The 17,679-nt window shown below is 42.9% G+C and overlaps 1 protein-coding gene across 2 annotated transcripts in view; it reads right to left on the minus strand.

The window, feature by feature from the left end:
• Positions 1-17,679, minus strand: part of HAO1 (hydroxyacid oxidase 1) — a 365,752-nt gene that overhangs the window by 140,323 nt on the left and 207,750 nt on the right. For both annotated transcript variants that reach the window (XR_008465485.1, XR_008465484.1), the window contains one exon: positions 396-570. The gene's annotated coding sequence lies outside the window, so the exon portion shown is untranslated. The remainder of the gene's footprint in view (positions 1-395; positions 571-17,679) is intronic.

Genomic DNA, 17,679 nt, shown 5'->3' on the forward strand with positions numbered 1-17,679 from the left:
CTCTAGTCCCAATGACATTTCCCTCTTAATCAAACCACCTAGACACATGCTTGACATGTACATTCTCCAATTCCTCTGTTCCACAGGAAAAGCCTGGGATTATCCCAATTTCCAGAGTTTCTAGCTCCCTGCAGAGACGAGGTTGACTCTACACATCACATGAGCTTGCAGTAATCGTGCTATGCAACAAATACATGTGAGAAATGGCCTAGATAACACACCACCCTTTTGGGGTTGGTTTGTTTGTTTCTTTTTGAGAAAGGGACTTTATTTTCATTTTGCTCTCTTAAAGTATTTAGCACAGCAAATTCCTGATCCATGACTAGAGCTTGCAGGTGTTAACATAACACAAATTATGTAACATTCTCCAAATCTGGATTAATTCATAGACTTACCAGAGGCTCTCTTGCGATGATTTTCCCTCAAAGGTTGATTGAGATGACAGAACTCTTGGAGGTGATAACTCCTATCTTTCGATTACAGCCTTGATGGTCTGATAAAGACTATAAAACTGCAACCATTAAATCTCTGGTCCCTGAATTCCCCCTGAGCATTCGCCTTTGAGATCACCTGAAAGAGATAAACAGAGATGTAAAGAGCATGTGATGGAACTGTTCCAGCATTGATACTGATGATATTACTTGGCTTTGCATTTATGCTAATATCAATTAAGCGGGTTTTATTAATACTTGCTCTCATTTCTTGAAGTTGCCTTACAAAGCAGTCTATAATGGAAGTTTTAACTTCGCACTTGTGCAGCAAAAAATTACTTTGCACACTGATATGCTCCGTCCAACATGGCAGGAGAGGCAGCCTTCAGAGAGAGGTTTATCAGACAAATGAGAGAAGAGTAGCAGTGCAAATGTTGTGTGTCCACTGTCACAGGAATGGCCATCTTCTGTAGACTCTTTAAGTTATCCCCATACACACTGATCAGAAACCGCATGGAGCTGTATAGTTTTGACCAGTGACAGCCCTCCTACATCCGCATGGCATAGCTATAGAAGGGGTTTTCCAGGTGTTTGTAGCTAACTTGCACACTGGCAAAGTTCAAGAGCCACTGCTAACTTTTCTCTTTCCTTTTGCTTGTCTGCAAAACGTGTGCCAAACAAGCCCATTTTGTCTAGTCCCTTCAAGTGTTTCTCTGCCCGAACTGCAGGACCAGCATCTTTACAATACTATTCTGGGAATAAAGTCTCTTCCTTTCTGCTGCTATAATCAGACCGCACTAGGAAATAGCTTCTGCTTCTCCCCCTGCTGTGCACACACCTTGCACCTCTCTTCAGACATCCCAATTTCCCTTCCACTGATTTTGTCAAAGAAGTACTTTGACCCGATGGGGTCTATGAGCCATGATATAGTATCAGGATAGAGCAGTAGAGATAATTGAAAGCCCATCACATCTTGGCCCTCCTGGAAGTTTGCTTTTGAAGAGTAGTTATAGTTTACTATATATTGGGTACTGATATGACTTCTGTTTACACTCGCCTTAGCAACACAAAAAATAATACAACCCAAAGTATTTAACAACTCTGTAGCTCCCATAACCTTAGCATGAACATCTCAGAATTTGGTGCTGAACGTCAGAAACACTGAGACATGGAGAAGATGAACGGCTTTCCCAGGAGATACCCGAAATCCTGGAACAGAGTAGGGATTTCAAAATGTGTATTACACCCCGACCAGCTGAACGTGAAGAAATGAAAATGAGCCGAAGATTTTAGATTCCAGCTCTGCTGGATATTCACACTCCTTTCCTTACCCCAAAAGCACAGCAAGCACGCAGTAGCCTGGTACAGTTCAGGTGTAGGTACTCCGAGCTTTTACTTCTCTACCCCTCAGAAGGACTCGCTAACAGAAATTTAATCCCAATTAAAATATTTTCACATACTAATTTTCAGGCACGGCTATAATTTATCATGTGTTTTCTGCCTTTTGTGCATGATACGTGCAGCGAACACTGAGGCCAGTTAACCTCCCAAATGTTCTAGGTTCACCTGAAATCAGCCTTTCTGAGCTCATCTTAATTGTGTCCTCGTGACTCCGCGTTAACTTCAAAGAGCACTTCGAAGACCACACAGCTCTTACTGCAAACAAGCCAGCAGGACAAGTATAACCCCCACTAATAGTGTCGTAGAGGCTAGACCACACAGAAGATTCCTGCAGTGCCCTTTGGGCTTAAAGATGTAGGGGGTCTGAACTACCTGCCGCTTAGGCCAATTCACCGCAGCTCCGAGAATCCCCCGTGCAAGGCATGCGGTGAGTTCCATGCCCATATGGATGGGTGTAGAGCTGTAGATCTTCTCTGTCGATCAGATAGCCACATTAGTTTTGCCCCAGCTTGCAGCAGGCCCTCCCTCAAAGCTAAACGTAGCAGAGAGAAAGTTCACACCCGAGCACCTGACAGGTTGCCAGGTAAGGCAGTCTCTTAGCCACTGTGAAAGTGTTGGGTCCTGGGTGCTGCTTCACACCAAGTGTGTGGGGGGGGTTCAACCCTAGTCATTCCCCACAGCAAGAAACTGCATCATCCCTTGGATGACTGAATATAATAGGACACACAAACCATCATGACATCTTTCTTTACAAGGCTCTGAAGATGCTCACAAATGAGCGAGGAAGGGAGAACGTTTGATTTAAAAGCCCTGGTGTTGTCAGGTCACCAAGTAGTGGAGTGGAGTCAAGAACTAGGGAGCTGTGAAGAGCTGAACTATGGAGCTTCACTAGCCAAAACTTGGACTCACGTTAAAAACTGATGGAAATGAAAGTGTCCCAACAGGGGCTTTGTGACAATGGTAATTATGTGACAAATGTTTGCACACCATCCTTCGTAGGTCCCACTTCTGAACCTTCAAGTCAACAAAGACAACTTGCTGCTGCAGCAGCAGCCCCAGGTTTGGTGCTTGAAGGCAGCAGACTGTGATGTGCCGTGGAGATGGGGCTGAATAACTGAATAGGGCAATTCATCATTTTTCTCTTTACAAATTTTCAATAGGCGACTTGCAGTTGTCTTAAAATGACTAGTCACTAATTAAATTTTAGCAATTGGTAATACCTACAAGTAGTTATTGTCTGAAAGTTCACCACAGCCAGTATGTCTGGACTGTGGTTGCTGAAATTCAGCCGTAGAGCTGGGATGGTTAGTTTTGGCTGGACACACAAGCTACAGGTATAGTTTTTTTCAGTATGTTCTGAATTTTTGGCACAGGGGCTTATGGTTTGAGCTAATCTTCGTTTCCTCATTGCCCTGGCTTCAAACAAACCTTTTCCTTTTTCGAAACTAGAATTTTATCGAGGGCGAAAGGAGGCAGTTGAGAGGGGGAAGAGTGAGGGTTAACATTTTTCGGAGGAAAGATTGGAAGTGGCGGGCCAGCTCTGCTGGGGAGGTCAGGAAGAAGTGCTTCTTGCTTCGGCTCAGGAACCAGAGATGCATCCTCAGACACAAAGATGCTTTGTAGAAAATGCAGTTCTGGATCGGCTGTACGCTTTGTTCCCCTCTATCTCCCATGATATGACACAACCTTTTCTTGCCGTGTACTTATTCCCCCTTCGCTTTTCCCAGAACACAGAAGACGTCAGTACTTTTACTCTTTGTCCTAATTCGGTACACACTTGTTAAACAAAACACTGCATTTTTCTGATGTTAGGATTACCTTTTTTTCCAATATTTCCAAGACTCTGTAGGACCTTGCGTAGTCCTTGAATGAGATACAAAGGTTACTTCACCTGCTCAAATACTTACTGGTAAGGAACCCAAAATAAATCACAACTGTTGCTAAAGTAAATTTCTCTGAAAATCTTTTATTTTTTTTAATTTCAGTTGCAGTATTTATGGAAAATGTTGACATACACGTTCGCCTCTAGATTAGAGCCAGCTATCCTCACAAGGACAAGGAGTCATATTCATTTATTCCCGCTTCAGCTTTCTAAGACGCTAGTGCGTTGAAAAAAAAAACCAGAAAAACCCCTGACTCTTCTGTGGTGCACAAGCGTAAGTTGCAGTTTGCATTTGAGTCCTTCGCCACTGAATTTTCTCCTTTGCACAGAAGCCAAACAGGGCAGACCCTGGACAAGATCCCTGCCAAAGACTCGGATCAAAGACTGGCTCTCTGCACCTGCCTATTATTTTCCCGCTACGCACCTGCAGGCTGGTTTCAAAAGCCTCATTATTGCTCACTTGTCTCTGGCTTCATTCTGACAAACTTCACAGACAAAATGCCACATTTCCCTCCTAATGACCATCACAACGGTTCCAACGCTAAACAGCCTCTAATAATTTCTCAATGTTTTTTTTTTTCCTGCTCACCGCTCACCGAATATGTAATAATGAATAGTGATCCAGCAAAGGCTGAAAGTAGAGTTAGTGCAATACCTAGAAAGGGAAATCTGCTTTAAAAAAAATGCAATCAAATCAGAAAAATTCAGGACTCCACATAAAAGATATAAAAGAAGGGGAAAAAAAGAAAAAAAAAAAGAAAGCATCCCCTGAAGACAGTGACCTTTTCACTTTCCCAGAGCTTCTATCTAGAAATTTATGAATGTTTCTGCACCTGGAGAGGCCTCCTCTGCAGCTTTCAGCTTTGCACAGCCCTTATACTGTGTCTCAGTCACTAATTTCTGTTCTGTGTGAAATGTAAAGGGGACCCAGCACTGACTTTCCTCATTGCTGCTGGTGCTGCCACTGGCCAAACTGGAGCCCTTGCTCAATGCAGTCTGGGGACAAACTGCCGAAACTCCAGGCTTTCTTTGAGCTCCAGCCCAGCTGGTAGGCTCTCCCTGGCTGTCTTCTCTATTCCCCCATGAGATGTACTTGGAGATTAATGTTTTTTCGCTAAGCAGAAAAAAAATAAATATAATCCCTTTTCTAGTTGGACCCATGGTGTCTGGGACAGAGGACAGCCAATGTGTGCATGCACGAGTGGCCTCTGCTCTCGTGAGTGGCTTTGATTCACCTTTCAGGTGGTTCTTCTCCCAAGGCAATACGTATGAGTAGCTCTTGAAGGAGCTGCCATGAATCTGCTTAATGGTACGACTGACAGGCAGCCAGCAAAAAAACCCTGCCTAGGATCTAGTGTGCCTGAAGAAGTACTTCTTCACCCAGAAACTGTATATTTTGCTCTCCAGAGTATCAGTTACGCTTGTAAAAATACATTTCTTACAACATCACCTATATCTATATATGTGTTAGGAAACTAAGTTACAACCCTCCCTTTAAGCTACCATCCTGCTGCTTCCCAAGGGGCCTTTTCACAATGCTGCTGAAGCACGGGTGTGCAGGGATGATGAACAAAGAGGTATTTTAAAGAGGTATCAGCATGAAAATTTAATGAGGAAATTAAATATTGATGCTTTCGTATTGTCCTGTTTTGTTAGAACAGGTTATTCTTTAATCCCCCAGCCAGAGGGCACTCAAAGAGGATATTGCACTTCCAAAGGCACAGCAAGGAGCAAATATTACCCAATTCTCACTGGTTATCTAGCCTAAGGGTAGCAGACCATCTCCAGAAGGGAGCCTTGTGCACAGCTGTGCCATACAAAGAGAGGATTTATTTAGACATGTTGGTCCAGAGTGGAGGGTTCCGATCCAGCTAGGAAAAGCTCCAGTCTCATTAGCGCAAGCTTCTAAGTTGTAAACCAGGACCAAAATGGGAGAGGAAAAATGCAGATCTTGGATCTGTACCATCAAAGAGAGAATGAAGTTTACCCTGTGAGTCACAAGTCACAAACCAAAGTGTATATTAATCTTCGCCCTGACACATTTCTTCCATCCATCAGATCTAGCATTGTGCTAGGCTAAGAGTGAGGATACATCATGTCATTCATGACACATGATGATTCCCAGATGTTCAGAGAGCTATGCTACCCAGTGGAACAAATGGGTGTTTACAGAAAAATAAGTACCAAATTTAGCAAAACTGAAGATGAAGTTACAAGTTAATTAATGCAAGAGGGCCTAAACCCCATGATATATGGGAGCTCTTATTTCTTCAGTACATCCAGAAGTACAAAGTGAGAAAAGAGCCTAACAATGGAATACTAAAAAATCAAAAACAAACACAAAAACCCACCCAGAAAGTCATGGTGATAGAAGCCAGAATAAATAGCAGCACTGCCGAGCTCTGATGTAGCTCTTCTGGTGGAGTTTCTGGTGATGAATAAAAGCAGCTCTGAGTCAGGTGCTTGTAAATACAGTCATATGTAACACCTACCCAATTAGTGAGAAAGAAAGTTGGAAAAGAGAAAAGGATCTAAATACGTCTTAAAGAGGCTGTGAACCTCTCAACGAGGAGGCTCCTGATTCAGGCAAGAACATCACAAGTCCCTTTGAAGGCTAGTTGCTCTTACATTTCTCAGCGGCATACCGAGGAGCTCTATGAGCAGCCAGAGAAGGTGGCCGTCTACCCGGGGCTTTGGAAAGGGAGACGAACTTGGTTCTCTCCAACTTACACAAACTGAGGCAAAACACAGCCTTCCATTGGGCTGCCGTGGTGACGATGTTACAGAGGTGTCTGGGCCAGGGCCGCAGCAGGCAAGGAAAACTAAGGGCTATTCGTAGCAGAAAGATACAGTCCACGCTACCGTAAAGAGTGGAGAATGGTAAACTCTAAACCCAGACACTGCTAAACCCCAGTAAGATAGAAAGTGAGTAACTCCCTGTTAAAGGCTGTCCGCCTAAAAAGTTGAACGTTCCCAAAACTCATTACAGCTCTCTAGACCTTCTGCTAAATCACCTTTACTCTCCCAGACGTATAAGTCAGCACTGAATGGAGCCATGCAAACAGTAACCCAGCCCCCACCCCCGCCATCCTCTTGCATTTCACGTCAAAACCAGGAGGCAGGAGCAGCCCATGGAGTAGCCTACGGAGCAGCCCATGGGGCAGCCCCCGGAGCAGCTGGTGCTACCAGCAGCAGGGATCCTGATGACCCAGCAGAGCTCGCGGGAGCCAGAGTTCACACGACGACAGAGGGCCGGACGCCAGCTCTGGCCCTGGATACTCTCATTATTCAGTGCTAGAGCAACAAATTTATTTTCCATAAAGCACTAACTAGGCCAATTTTTAATCTGGCTTGCTGTGCTGAAAACAACCTGCAAAAAACAGGTGGCAGCCTCCTTTCATGCAAGCCAAAAGAGAGATAAAAATAGACTAGAATTGCTATTTTATGGTAAAATAATCCTTTTCCATCTGCTAAAGCAAACCTTGGGAGTAAGTGAATTAACAGGTCCCCACTATCAGACACTGTGAGTTAGGCATTGCTGCTCATCAATTACTATTAACATGACAGCAATCGATTGCCTGTATCTCTTGCGCACATTAATCAAAGCCGAAAGTTGAGCATGCACCTTGTATATCACTCACAAACCCTGCTGGCACGCCGCCCGTTCCTTCCTAAATGTTCACAGCAGCGTTTGCTTGCCGAAAACCATCCCTGTTGCAAAGGCCTTTCCTCTGCCGCCATCTCAGCGCTCCCCGGCCAGCCCGCGCCCTGGGGATCTTGTTATTAAACGCACAGTGCCGCCTCCTCCGCTTTGATGTTGGCCGCAAATGATGAATTCAAGATGCAAACCCCAGGTCATTTACAGAAAGGGTTTTTTACAAAGAAAAGGATGTCCTTCCAGAAAGATTAGATCTGAAGGCCCTAATTAACACGTCTCGGCTGCTGATCACCCACGCTGGGGTTCAGCTAGCCAGAGCCATCCCGAAGGAAGGATGCTCAGCATCGTTTCATTATCCCAGGCTTCAGCCTGTTGCTCAAGAGGGTTGCTGCTGTGGGTCGGCTGCTAAAAATACCCCAAGTACCCAGTCATGGAAAAGTAGACTTTCCCTTCAATCCAAACACAACCAGTTTAATCAAGTCAGAATGTGACCTGTCCCATCCAGAAGGGAGAGAAAATAGTTTCTGTTTAAACAAGGAAAAATAAAATAAAAATAGGCCAAATCCTTGTCTCATTTATGGTAATATAAATCTAGAATAACTGAATGAATATAGCCAGAGTTAGAGCTTTTATAAACAGGTATAAATCAGATCAGAATCAGCTTAAATACACGTGAGTTTTTAAGACTCTCTGGCATCTTTTAAACTTCAGTTACTGGTCAGATGCTCAGTCAGCCTGGATCCAGCCTTTCAGCTGCCTGTTATTTATGTGACTATTCACAAAACCGAGCCGTCACCCAACAGGACATGTCGAACTCGCATTTGCACAACACTAAGCAGATCCGTAAGCTGGAAGGCCAGCAGAAATTCGAGAGTGCACATCTGAGGGACAGTACCGCCATAAAGCATCAAATAGAGCTGATTTAAAAAAAAAAAATTAAAAAAAAATAATCACAATGTCCACCTTAAGAAATTACAATTTTAATTTCAAACCGAGATCAAATGTCCAGAGCTTTTTCCCCACAGAATCAAAAGTTCAGAACATTTTTTTTGTTTTCAGTTTGAAATGTTGAAACATTTTGACTGAAAATAAACATTTTGACTTTTCCAAGTCAGAATGTATACATGTGGTTTGTCAACAAAATGAGGTTAGAAATTGCAGAGGAAGAGGTTTTCATGTGAGGTTTATCTTGTACTTCCTGCTTTTTGAAGAAACAGCGCAATCGTGTCCAGGTCAAAAAGTTAAGAGGTGCTCAAAAACACTAACAAAGAATTGCCCACTCTCCTTGAATCTGAGATCAGTTTTGATTTTGGTTTGGATTATCCCTGATTTTATTCAAGCTAATTCATCTACTTTTCCAGCTGCACCGGCAGAGACAGAGATCTGGGCCACTGATGACTTTTATGCACGACCCAGGATTAGAAGTGTAGGAAAGCACAGAATTACTCTATTACCTTTGTGTATGTTTTCTTGGACCAGGAGCTTTATTTTGCACCTTTTAAGGGTGAACATTGGATGCCACTTCAGCTTTCTCTTCTGTGTTCAGCCCAGTTGGACACAGCTGAGAGATTTCAACATCAAATACATTTCGAGCTGTGTGAATTCCTTCCAGCTATTACTTTTCTTGTATGTAAAAAGACTCAGCACTCATACAGCACCTGAATGGCAATCCTGCTACCAAAATGACTAGGATAGCAAAGGATCTCAATGACTAAACTACTGCCAGTTCAATTTTTTACTTTTTTTTTTTTTTTTTTTTAAACTGCAATGCAGAGAACAGCTGCCTTCCAGGGACCAGGGCATAAGAGTTCAGGCAATAGAATATTTTAGATTCGTGCCTTAAACTTGGAACAGAACTGCACGGTCAGAAGAATTAAATTTGTCTTGCTTTTATTTCAAATTCCTATGTCTATTCACCTTCTTGATTCTGGCAAAAAGATGAAATGCCCAGAATAATTCTCTTTTCTCAGTATTTCTGGCTTGCCTTCAAGCAAGGTAGCTGGAAAGACTGAAATCAAACAAATCATTTCCATCTACTCTTATTTCTTACTAGTGAAAGCTTATGTGAGTTACAGAAATTATTGATGCTTGTGCAACAGGTGTTGATCTGAAAAATATGGCATTTATTTTGTGACTTTGGAAGACTTTAGTCAGAGAATATTCTTTTATATATATATGTTTGTATACATGTATGTGTATATACATATATAATCCCCGTATGCAACCAAGACTATTTTTCTCTACCATACACCTATGACTACCTACCATGTGTTTTATGGTAATATATTAAATTTATCTAATTCGTTGATCCTTTGGAAATGGTGTCTGACCTTAAAGGTACTCAAGCACCCACAAGAAAAAATAAACAAGTTGATACCATGTCTACATTGTTAGAGAAAAGACCTGGAAAATATTGCAAAAAATACTGAAGATAGAATAGCAGTGTATGAAGTTTAATAGTAAATTCTCAGTTTGTTTTATTCTGATTTGATTTAAAAATTTTATTTACAGCTGAAAAAGTACATGTGCACGGTCTTTCAAAAACCTAAAATTACATTACCAGTGTTCAGTGTTACTAATATTTACAGTGACTGAGCAGTAATTTCTAAAATTGTATTAAGAACGTAATCCAGCTTTGGGCAAGGATTATCTTCGCGACTCAAACTCCCATGCTTTATAGCCTGAATCACACTGTATTTGTCCATTGATTTTCCTGATTTGTTTCTTAAGGTGAATTGACATCCTTCGTATAAAAAATGAGGTATATAAAACACAGTAAATGTAAAGTGCATAAGTAGGAATACTCCCACTGAAAAAAGCATCAACCTTAATAATACGTATTAAGATAAATGGATATTTAACATTATTAAATGAAATCGGAAACATTACTGTTCTATCAAGGGTTAACTTTCAGATGAATTTCAACGTGCTTCTGGATTTCTATCCCTAACAAGAGAAAATCCACTTTAGAGAGAAATATTTAAAGTAACATATGTTCTGTTCTACTTCTTAAAAATACGGACAGCATTCCTAGTCGTAATTGTTGTGGCGCTCTGTGTGTCCGAACTAAAAGGTCCTGAGTCTGAAGGACCAGCTGCTACTGAGCATCACATGTTAACATCCATCAGAATGGCCAAGCAACAATGAAGACATGAAAAATCAGGACACAAATTTGAAAATTTAAGCAGCTGTTTTTCTTTTTAAACATCAGTTCCATGCCATCAGATTCTCAATTCATTTTCTATCAAGACAACACTTAAGATCCAAATATTTGACACAACACCCAAGTATTTTGCAATACAAGCAGTCCAGACTTTTTGCCTCTTACAAAGCCCTTGTAATATTTTCCTCCTTGCAGGGGCTTAACTTTTCCTTGATGGAAAGAGCCAGTGTGGGAGGACAAGTGGCTGGGATGTAGCATTTAATCTGTTTGATCAAGCCATCTCTCTTACATCAAAGATTCTTTGCTAATGATCACTCGACTACACCAATACAACAGCAAGCTTCACACTGCACTAGTATTATTGCTTTCAGACAATGTTCAACTTAAACTTCTTTATCGCTAAGCATTATACCAACATCTAAGGGAATTTGAATTGTTGGGTAAAACCAAAAAGAAGGATAAATTATTTTAGGGGAGAGGATACTACATCTCATATCTTTGAAGCTTTTGGTACAGAGGTAACTGCAGGAAGTGGAAATGAATGCAACAGTCACATATAACGTATACAACATCTTTTAATTTGGCTCAGTGAATCCAAAAGAGTCTAACTCAAAAAGTTTAGGCATTCAGGGAGTACGCGTGTTGAACATATAATTAAAAGGTCTCCAAGTAAAGCAGTAGATTGCACTAATCTAGACAGCCTCTGAATTTCAACTTGGTTAAACTCGTTTATATTCACCTCTGTGTCTGGCCCTTGGAATGGTACCTACTACCTAGCGTTTAATATTCTTGGGGAAACAAGATGAATAAGTCCTACTAGAATTGTCTGAGAGGCTTAGCTGCAGGTCACTAACAATATTAAACATCTGGACAAGTGGAACAGCCTAACAGATTCCCAGAAAATGAGCAAGCTCTGCTATGGAAACATACGCATTGCCTTTAAATTGTCGCACGGAATACTAATTTAGACCATCCCGAAAAGCTGAAGTTCTGTCATCACCAGGGAACATCAGTGTTATTTGCTAGGGAGCAGCAGCCACTGAGCAGGAACAACCTCGTCCTCAAGAGCTTAGGGCTCGTACGGGCATGGGATTGTTGATTTATCTCCTGCAGCATCCCAGACTCCAGAGCCAGGAATACAAGCAAGATCTGAACTGTGGGCTCCTACAGAAGGTTCAAATTCTCCTACCACGTGAGATCTGTGTCATCACGCTGTTTTCCCCAGAGCTTGTCTCTGCCTCCTCTCATCGTCCACATGTTGGTGCAGCCTACCTGCTGTAGGTAGGTGGTGAGGTGGTGCAGAGCAAGAAGATCCGTGAGCTTGATCTTTTTGTTTCTAGCTGTTCAGTCTCCAGGAGAAGCTTGCCGTAGCAGCCAGGGCCCTGAATCTGAAAACTGGATCACTGTAATCACGGAATCACGGAATCTTCAGAGTTGGAAGGGACCTCTAGAGATCATCTAGTCCAACTCCCCTGCTAGAGCAGGACTGCCTAAAGCACATCCCTCAGGGCTGCATCCAGGCGGGTCTTGAAAATCTCCAGAGAAGGGGACTCCACAACCTCCCTGGGCAGCCTGTTCCAGTGCTCTGTCACCCTCACTGTAAAGAAGTTTTTCCGTGTATTTGAACGGAACTTCCTATGTTCTAGCTTGTGCCCATTTTTAATCTTTCTAAATTCAATCTACCATCCCGTATCCCCATCCTAGTTGGAAGTGCCCTGACTTAATTTTCCCACAGATAGGAGAAATAAAGTTTTATGTCATATAAAACTCGGAGCCTTTCACTAAGTAGATGGACGGCCAACTTCCTGGTCTCTTAGGTAAGCAATATAGGAAATTATACTGTAATTCAGAGAGGTTTGAAATAAAATGTCTTTTGGCAACGCTTAGACTTGGGCTAATATCACAGCAGTTATTTCTGTCAACTTCAGAGTACTATGCTGTGGCCAATTAATGGAAAAAAGATGAGATTCAGTTAACCACTCTGGGATTTTCTCTATGTACGTTCGGGCTAGATTAAGGAAAAGACCTTGCCTTAGCCTATACAGCCTCGTAACGCTACTGCCTGCTATTTCCAATCGTTGTTACAGCAGAGCTGGCCTCGCTGCTATTGTTAAAGGTCAGTCAATATTTCCACTATAAACCTTCTTTATTGCGGATTTCACAGAAGTGTGTGATTTTAATTTACTCTGGACTGAAATACAGTTTTTCTTGACCTGGAAATGGATGTGTTTTGTTCTGTTCTTGAAATCTGTATGCTCGTCTCGTTAATAATCCGGGACATCTTCAAAAAGGGTGATCTCTAACCCACATTCTTATTTAAAAAAATGTCAAGAGTTGATGATCCCATTTGGATAATTGACTCCTTCATAACACCAGCCAGTAGTTTCCTCATTTAGTCCCAGAGCAATACTGGCAGCTCATTGCATGTTATCTGAGAAACTATGGTTATCAAGTCTTATTATTCAATAGTGGGTGGGTCACTTCTGAAAAATGAAAATCTGAAGGGAAGGTATTATTACTTGGAACAATTTCAGTTTCAAAACAAAAAGTTGTATTTCAAAATGGGCCGTGCACACAACCCATGTATTAGACACAGTGCAGTCCCCAGGGCAGATTATGAAAAGGATTTTTTGCCATTGGGCAGGAAACAAAAAAGCACCGGAATCAAAATCCTGGATTCTCCAAACTTCTCTAGAAATTAAGCGCTCCATGGGATATCTCTAGGGCAACTGAATGTCCCTTTAAAATGAATAATCACCAAGGAATTATTTGTAAAGTCCCCTCATTATACACCCACACACATCTTCTTTCCCGCTGAAGCAATAGCTCTCCTCTGTCTATCTTTTGCCTCCCTCTATTGGGAAGAGGCCTCCTCGGCAAGTAGGAGAAGGAAAGTGCCACCCAGTGCCCCGGCACTGACAGCTCTGGTGGGCTCCTCACTGCTCTGCCTTAGCTGGGGCAGACAGGAGAGCTGCAGCCCCTTGCCCGCCCTGGGACTGAAGCTGGGCCCTTGATCCCCTGGGCTACCAAGGTGATTAGGGGACTGGAACACTTTTCTTACGAAGAAAGGCTGAGGGATTTGGGTCTCTTCAGTCTGGAAAAAAAGACAGCTGAGGGGGGATCTTATCAACACTCATAAATACTGAAAGGGTGGGCGTCAGGAGGATGGGGCCAGGCTCTTTTCAGTGGTGCCTGGGGACAGGACAAGGGGTAACGGGCACAAACTTGAGCATGGGAAGTTCCACCTAAACATGAGGAGGAACTTCTTTCCTTTGAGGGTGGCAGAGCCCTGGCACAGGCTGCCCAGAGAGGTGGTGGAGTCTCCGTCTCTGGAGACATTCCAAACCCGCCTGGACATGTTCCTGTGCAACCTGCTCTGGGTGACCCTGCTCTGGCAGGGGGGTTGGACTAGATGATCTCCATAGGTCCCCTCCAACCCTATGATTCTATGATCTCCCTTCCCCCTTGTGGGAAAAAGACTCAGGGGACTCTTTTCTCCCTCTAGAAAGCGGTTGCAATCCAAGAGGAGGAGGCCCACCAGAAAATACAGTTTTGACGTCACATACATTTCATTCGGGTGTATAAGAAAGGTCGGTGGGGATACCTATGAATCTGAAATTAGCTTTGCATTACCATTTATAGTATAAACTGTCACAATTTTAAAAAGGAAAAATCAAAGCGTCTCCTGATTGATCATGCTTTTGTTCTCAGAAAATTATTTGGTGCAAATTAACCAATTTGTGAGGTTTTGCTCCGAACAAAGCAAAAGTGAAATTCTTTTTCAACGGTTATTTGCATTCTTCGCCCATCCCTAGTTTCAGCATTAAGCCTCTACACACACACGCACATATATTTGCTCATACGCACACCCCTACACCTGGTACTCCATTAGGATTGACTTGGCACGGCCCCAAGAACAGTGGATTTTGAAGCCAACACCCATTTCTCATGCAGAGGACAATCCCACACCTATGGCTATGCTTTCAAACTATCTAAACACACACGAGGCAGCCGCAGAACTCAGTCCTATCAGAACAACTCGAGGTGTAAATTTAGACTGTTGCAACTATCTTGATGGAGATCTAATGAAAGTCTTACTGCATCAGAAGGATTGGGTTTTGGTTTAGCTCAGCCCCTTTGGAGGAGATTAAGCTAAAGCAAAAGTCCCTATGTGAATTTTAGAGCCAGAATGGCCACACATGGAGTTACGCCATCGTGACTGCACAGTTCACCGCGTCAGGTGAGAACTGCCTGTGTATCTCTCTAGCAGTTAAACATAATTTGCATTTTCATGCTCATCTTCTCAGACCTAAGGATTAAAAACCTGACACTTCAAAACAAAGACGAATGAGCTGATGTCTCACAGGCTTCCACGAGCTGGCAACAAAGCCGCAGTTCAGGGGATCCTAAACCTGAACATGTCATGCACGGGCATATGAGCTTGCAGACCCCCATTTTGTTATAATTACAGCTCTTCAGCTTTGCACTCCGCATTGGCTAGACGCGAGTTAGGTCTAATCGGGGAGCTGGCAAGTCATGTCCATGCAGTGCCGTGCTTAAACTAAAATATCTCGTCTCTCAGCAGGGATTTGCTCGGATTGCAGGCAGCATTAACATGGTGATACCATGTACAAATAAGTCTGGAACACGTTCAAATGATGGGCTGAGCTCATTCGCATCTGCCAGCATCGATTCATGTAGCCGTGCCTTCCTATCATAATTAATTAGTATTTTACAGGTCTGACACTAAAGGGATGAAGGCTCACCAGGCAGCTTTACCAAGTACAGCCAGCCATCATGAAATAACCTGGGGAGGATACAACTGCATATGAAGAAATGGGACCATCAGCAGTGCACGTTTGTGTGTCTCCACACCACAGAGGAGACACACAGCCCTGTGTGTCTGGGACAGGAGCGATGAGGCGCCTCGTGGATTGAGGCGTAAAGGAATCCACGCTGCAAGAGATTCACTAGAGAAAATCTCACAACCCAGTGGGACCAAATGTGAAAAGGCCCACGCAGGTTTCCGCATGGAGAATGAGGTCCTCAGGCTGTCATGCTACACCATGCTCTCTATGCAGAGAGAAGAATTCACGTTTTTAGGCTTGTTGGCAAAGTGGGCTCAGTCCAAAACAGAGGGACAGCTCAGCAGTAAGTTGGCTTTACAAGGATTTACCTTTAAGCGAGGCTTGGCTCCCATTCCCCTGACCGAAGTCAAGACTTTCCATGCTTTCCAATTTGACTGACCCTCTTACTATTCACCTTACCTAAAAGAAAGAGACTCTTGGCGGTAATTTTAAGGTGTGGGGGTATTTCATCCTCCATTTGTCAAGGGCTCTCCAGTCTGTATTTTTGCATCTCTGTATTTATAGAACAAAAAGCCCTCTCCCTCTGAGGCTACCTTACACACATGGGAAAACCTCCTAAAACTTCCTAATGAAACAAGCTTAAACAGAGCCAACAAGATTTCACTATAAGCTTTATCTGTAGGTTAATTATATTGCATAACTTAAATGACTGACAATCAGCTATGTAAGAACAAAGGACGTGCTGAACAAAAGAGGGGAACTTTTCGAGTCACGTGACATGATTCTCCACTGTTTCCAGCTCAAAATTTCGGTGCCATCACACCACAGAAACACAGAAGACGACAGAGATGGTTGATGGGGCTGGAGCTAAGGTAGCATTCCTGCCTCAACCGAGCAGAAGTCTCTCTGTCCAACTGCAAGTGACTGATGCCACTTACCCTTTTGCTTTCCTGTTCCTTTGCTGAGGGCCTGACACTGTGCTAATGCTCCACTTGTTCTGTATTTCTTTTCCAATTGGATTGCTGTGCTTTTATTCACTCCAATTGCTTCCCCCCCCCCCCTTTTTTTTCCTTTTCTCCCAGATGGAAACTATCTGGAAAGAAAATCTCCAGTAAAAAAAGAAACCAGCAACTTGTGGAATGAGTACAGGACTGCTCGGGAAGAATAGACCCAGAGAGCATACGCTATTTATCTTGCATTACTCCACTTTTTTCCAAACGTGTTTTTATATAACATGACAGGTTATCACTTCTTGCCTTTGGCTACAGATGGGTAGGACTGCAAACAATCAAATGCAAATCAAGAACAGTCTACAGCAGATGCGCTATTGTATTGTCATGGCATCACTCCTACTCACTCGATTAGTCAAAGCACTCCCTTCGGTTTGGTTATTTGGATGGAGCAGCTGGGTGGAGACGGAGCGTGTGGGTGGATGGCCATTTTCCAGCAGAGCAAGCGCTCTCCTCAGGGGACGTCCCTTACGACAAGGAATTCCTTGTGACATCATGGGCTGCTTGACGCTGGAGCGATGTGCTCGAGCTGGAATCGCTCCCATTACGTTTTATAACGCAGCCAAAATAGGAAGAGCAAATCCTGCAAGAATAATCAATTCAGAGGCGTGGCTGTACTTATACCAGAATTTTTCCTTCCTTTCTCAATAGTAAGATGTATTTCAGTAAAGGCAGCTTCTAACCCCAAGAAAAGCCAGATGCATATATTGACTGTGAGTAGCGGAGCTCTTATTTTGTTGCTCCTATGCACAAAATATCGAGTCAAAAAACTGTTTTCCCTTTCAAGATCATCAATTAAAAGAAATCACCTTCACACAGCCTCATGAAGAAACCTAATAGTCTTTAAGAAAGGATCCAGCATTTTTAAAACTTTACACGAACCACGCTATAGATTTAAATCTGTCTTTGGTATCTAGAAAAGGGCTGGCATTTTCTTATTTAGTGGGAAAAAAAGGAATGGCAAATTTGGGCTAGACGAATTAAAGACCCATTTGTCCCATCTAATTCATGAGAGACACAAGAGACATTTACTCAATTGCTTCATCTCTGAAAAACGTTCACGCAGTGTACAGATAGGGCTGGTATCATCATCAACAGAGGACATCTCATCAAAAGGTAACACGTTCTATAAATCATATAAATCTATAAATCCTAAAGGTGCCGCACCTTTGGGATGAGCAATATCCTTTTTTCTTGGTTTTTGGTTAACTGAGCACAGCAATCTCTGGTCAAGACTACTAAACGCTACAGGGCAGACCGGGTCCTGGATATACAGTCTTCTCCAGCTCCTGGGTAGAGGTTTAGGGCAGGAGCTTTCACTCCAGT

This window comes from Rissa tridactyla, chromosome 3 (assembly GCF_028500815.1).
Source record: "Rissa tridactyla isolate bRisTri1 chromosome 3, bRisTri1.patW.cur.20221130, whole genome shotgun sequence".
Lineage (NCBI taxonomy): Eukaryota > Metazoa > Chordata > Aves > Charadriiformes > Laridae > Rissa > Rissa tridactyla.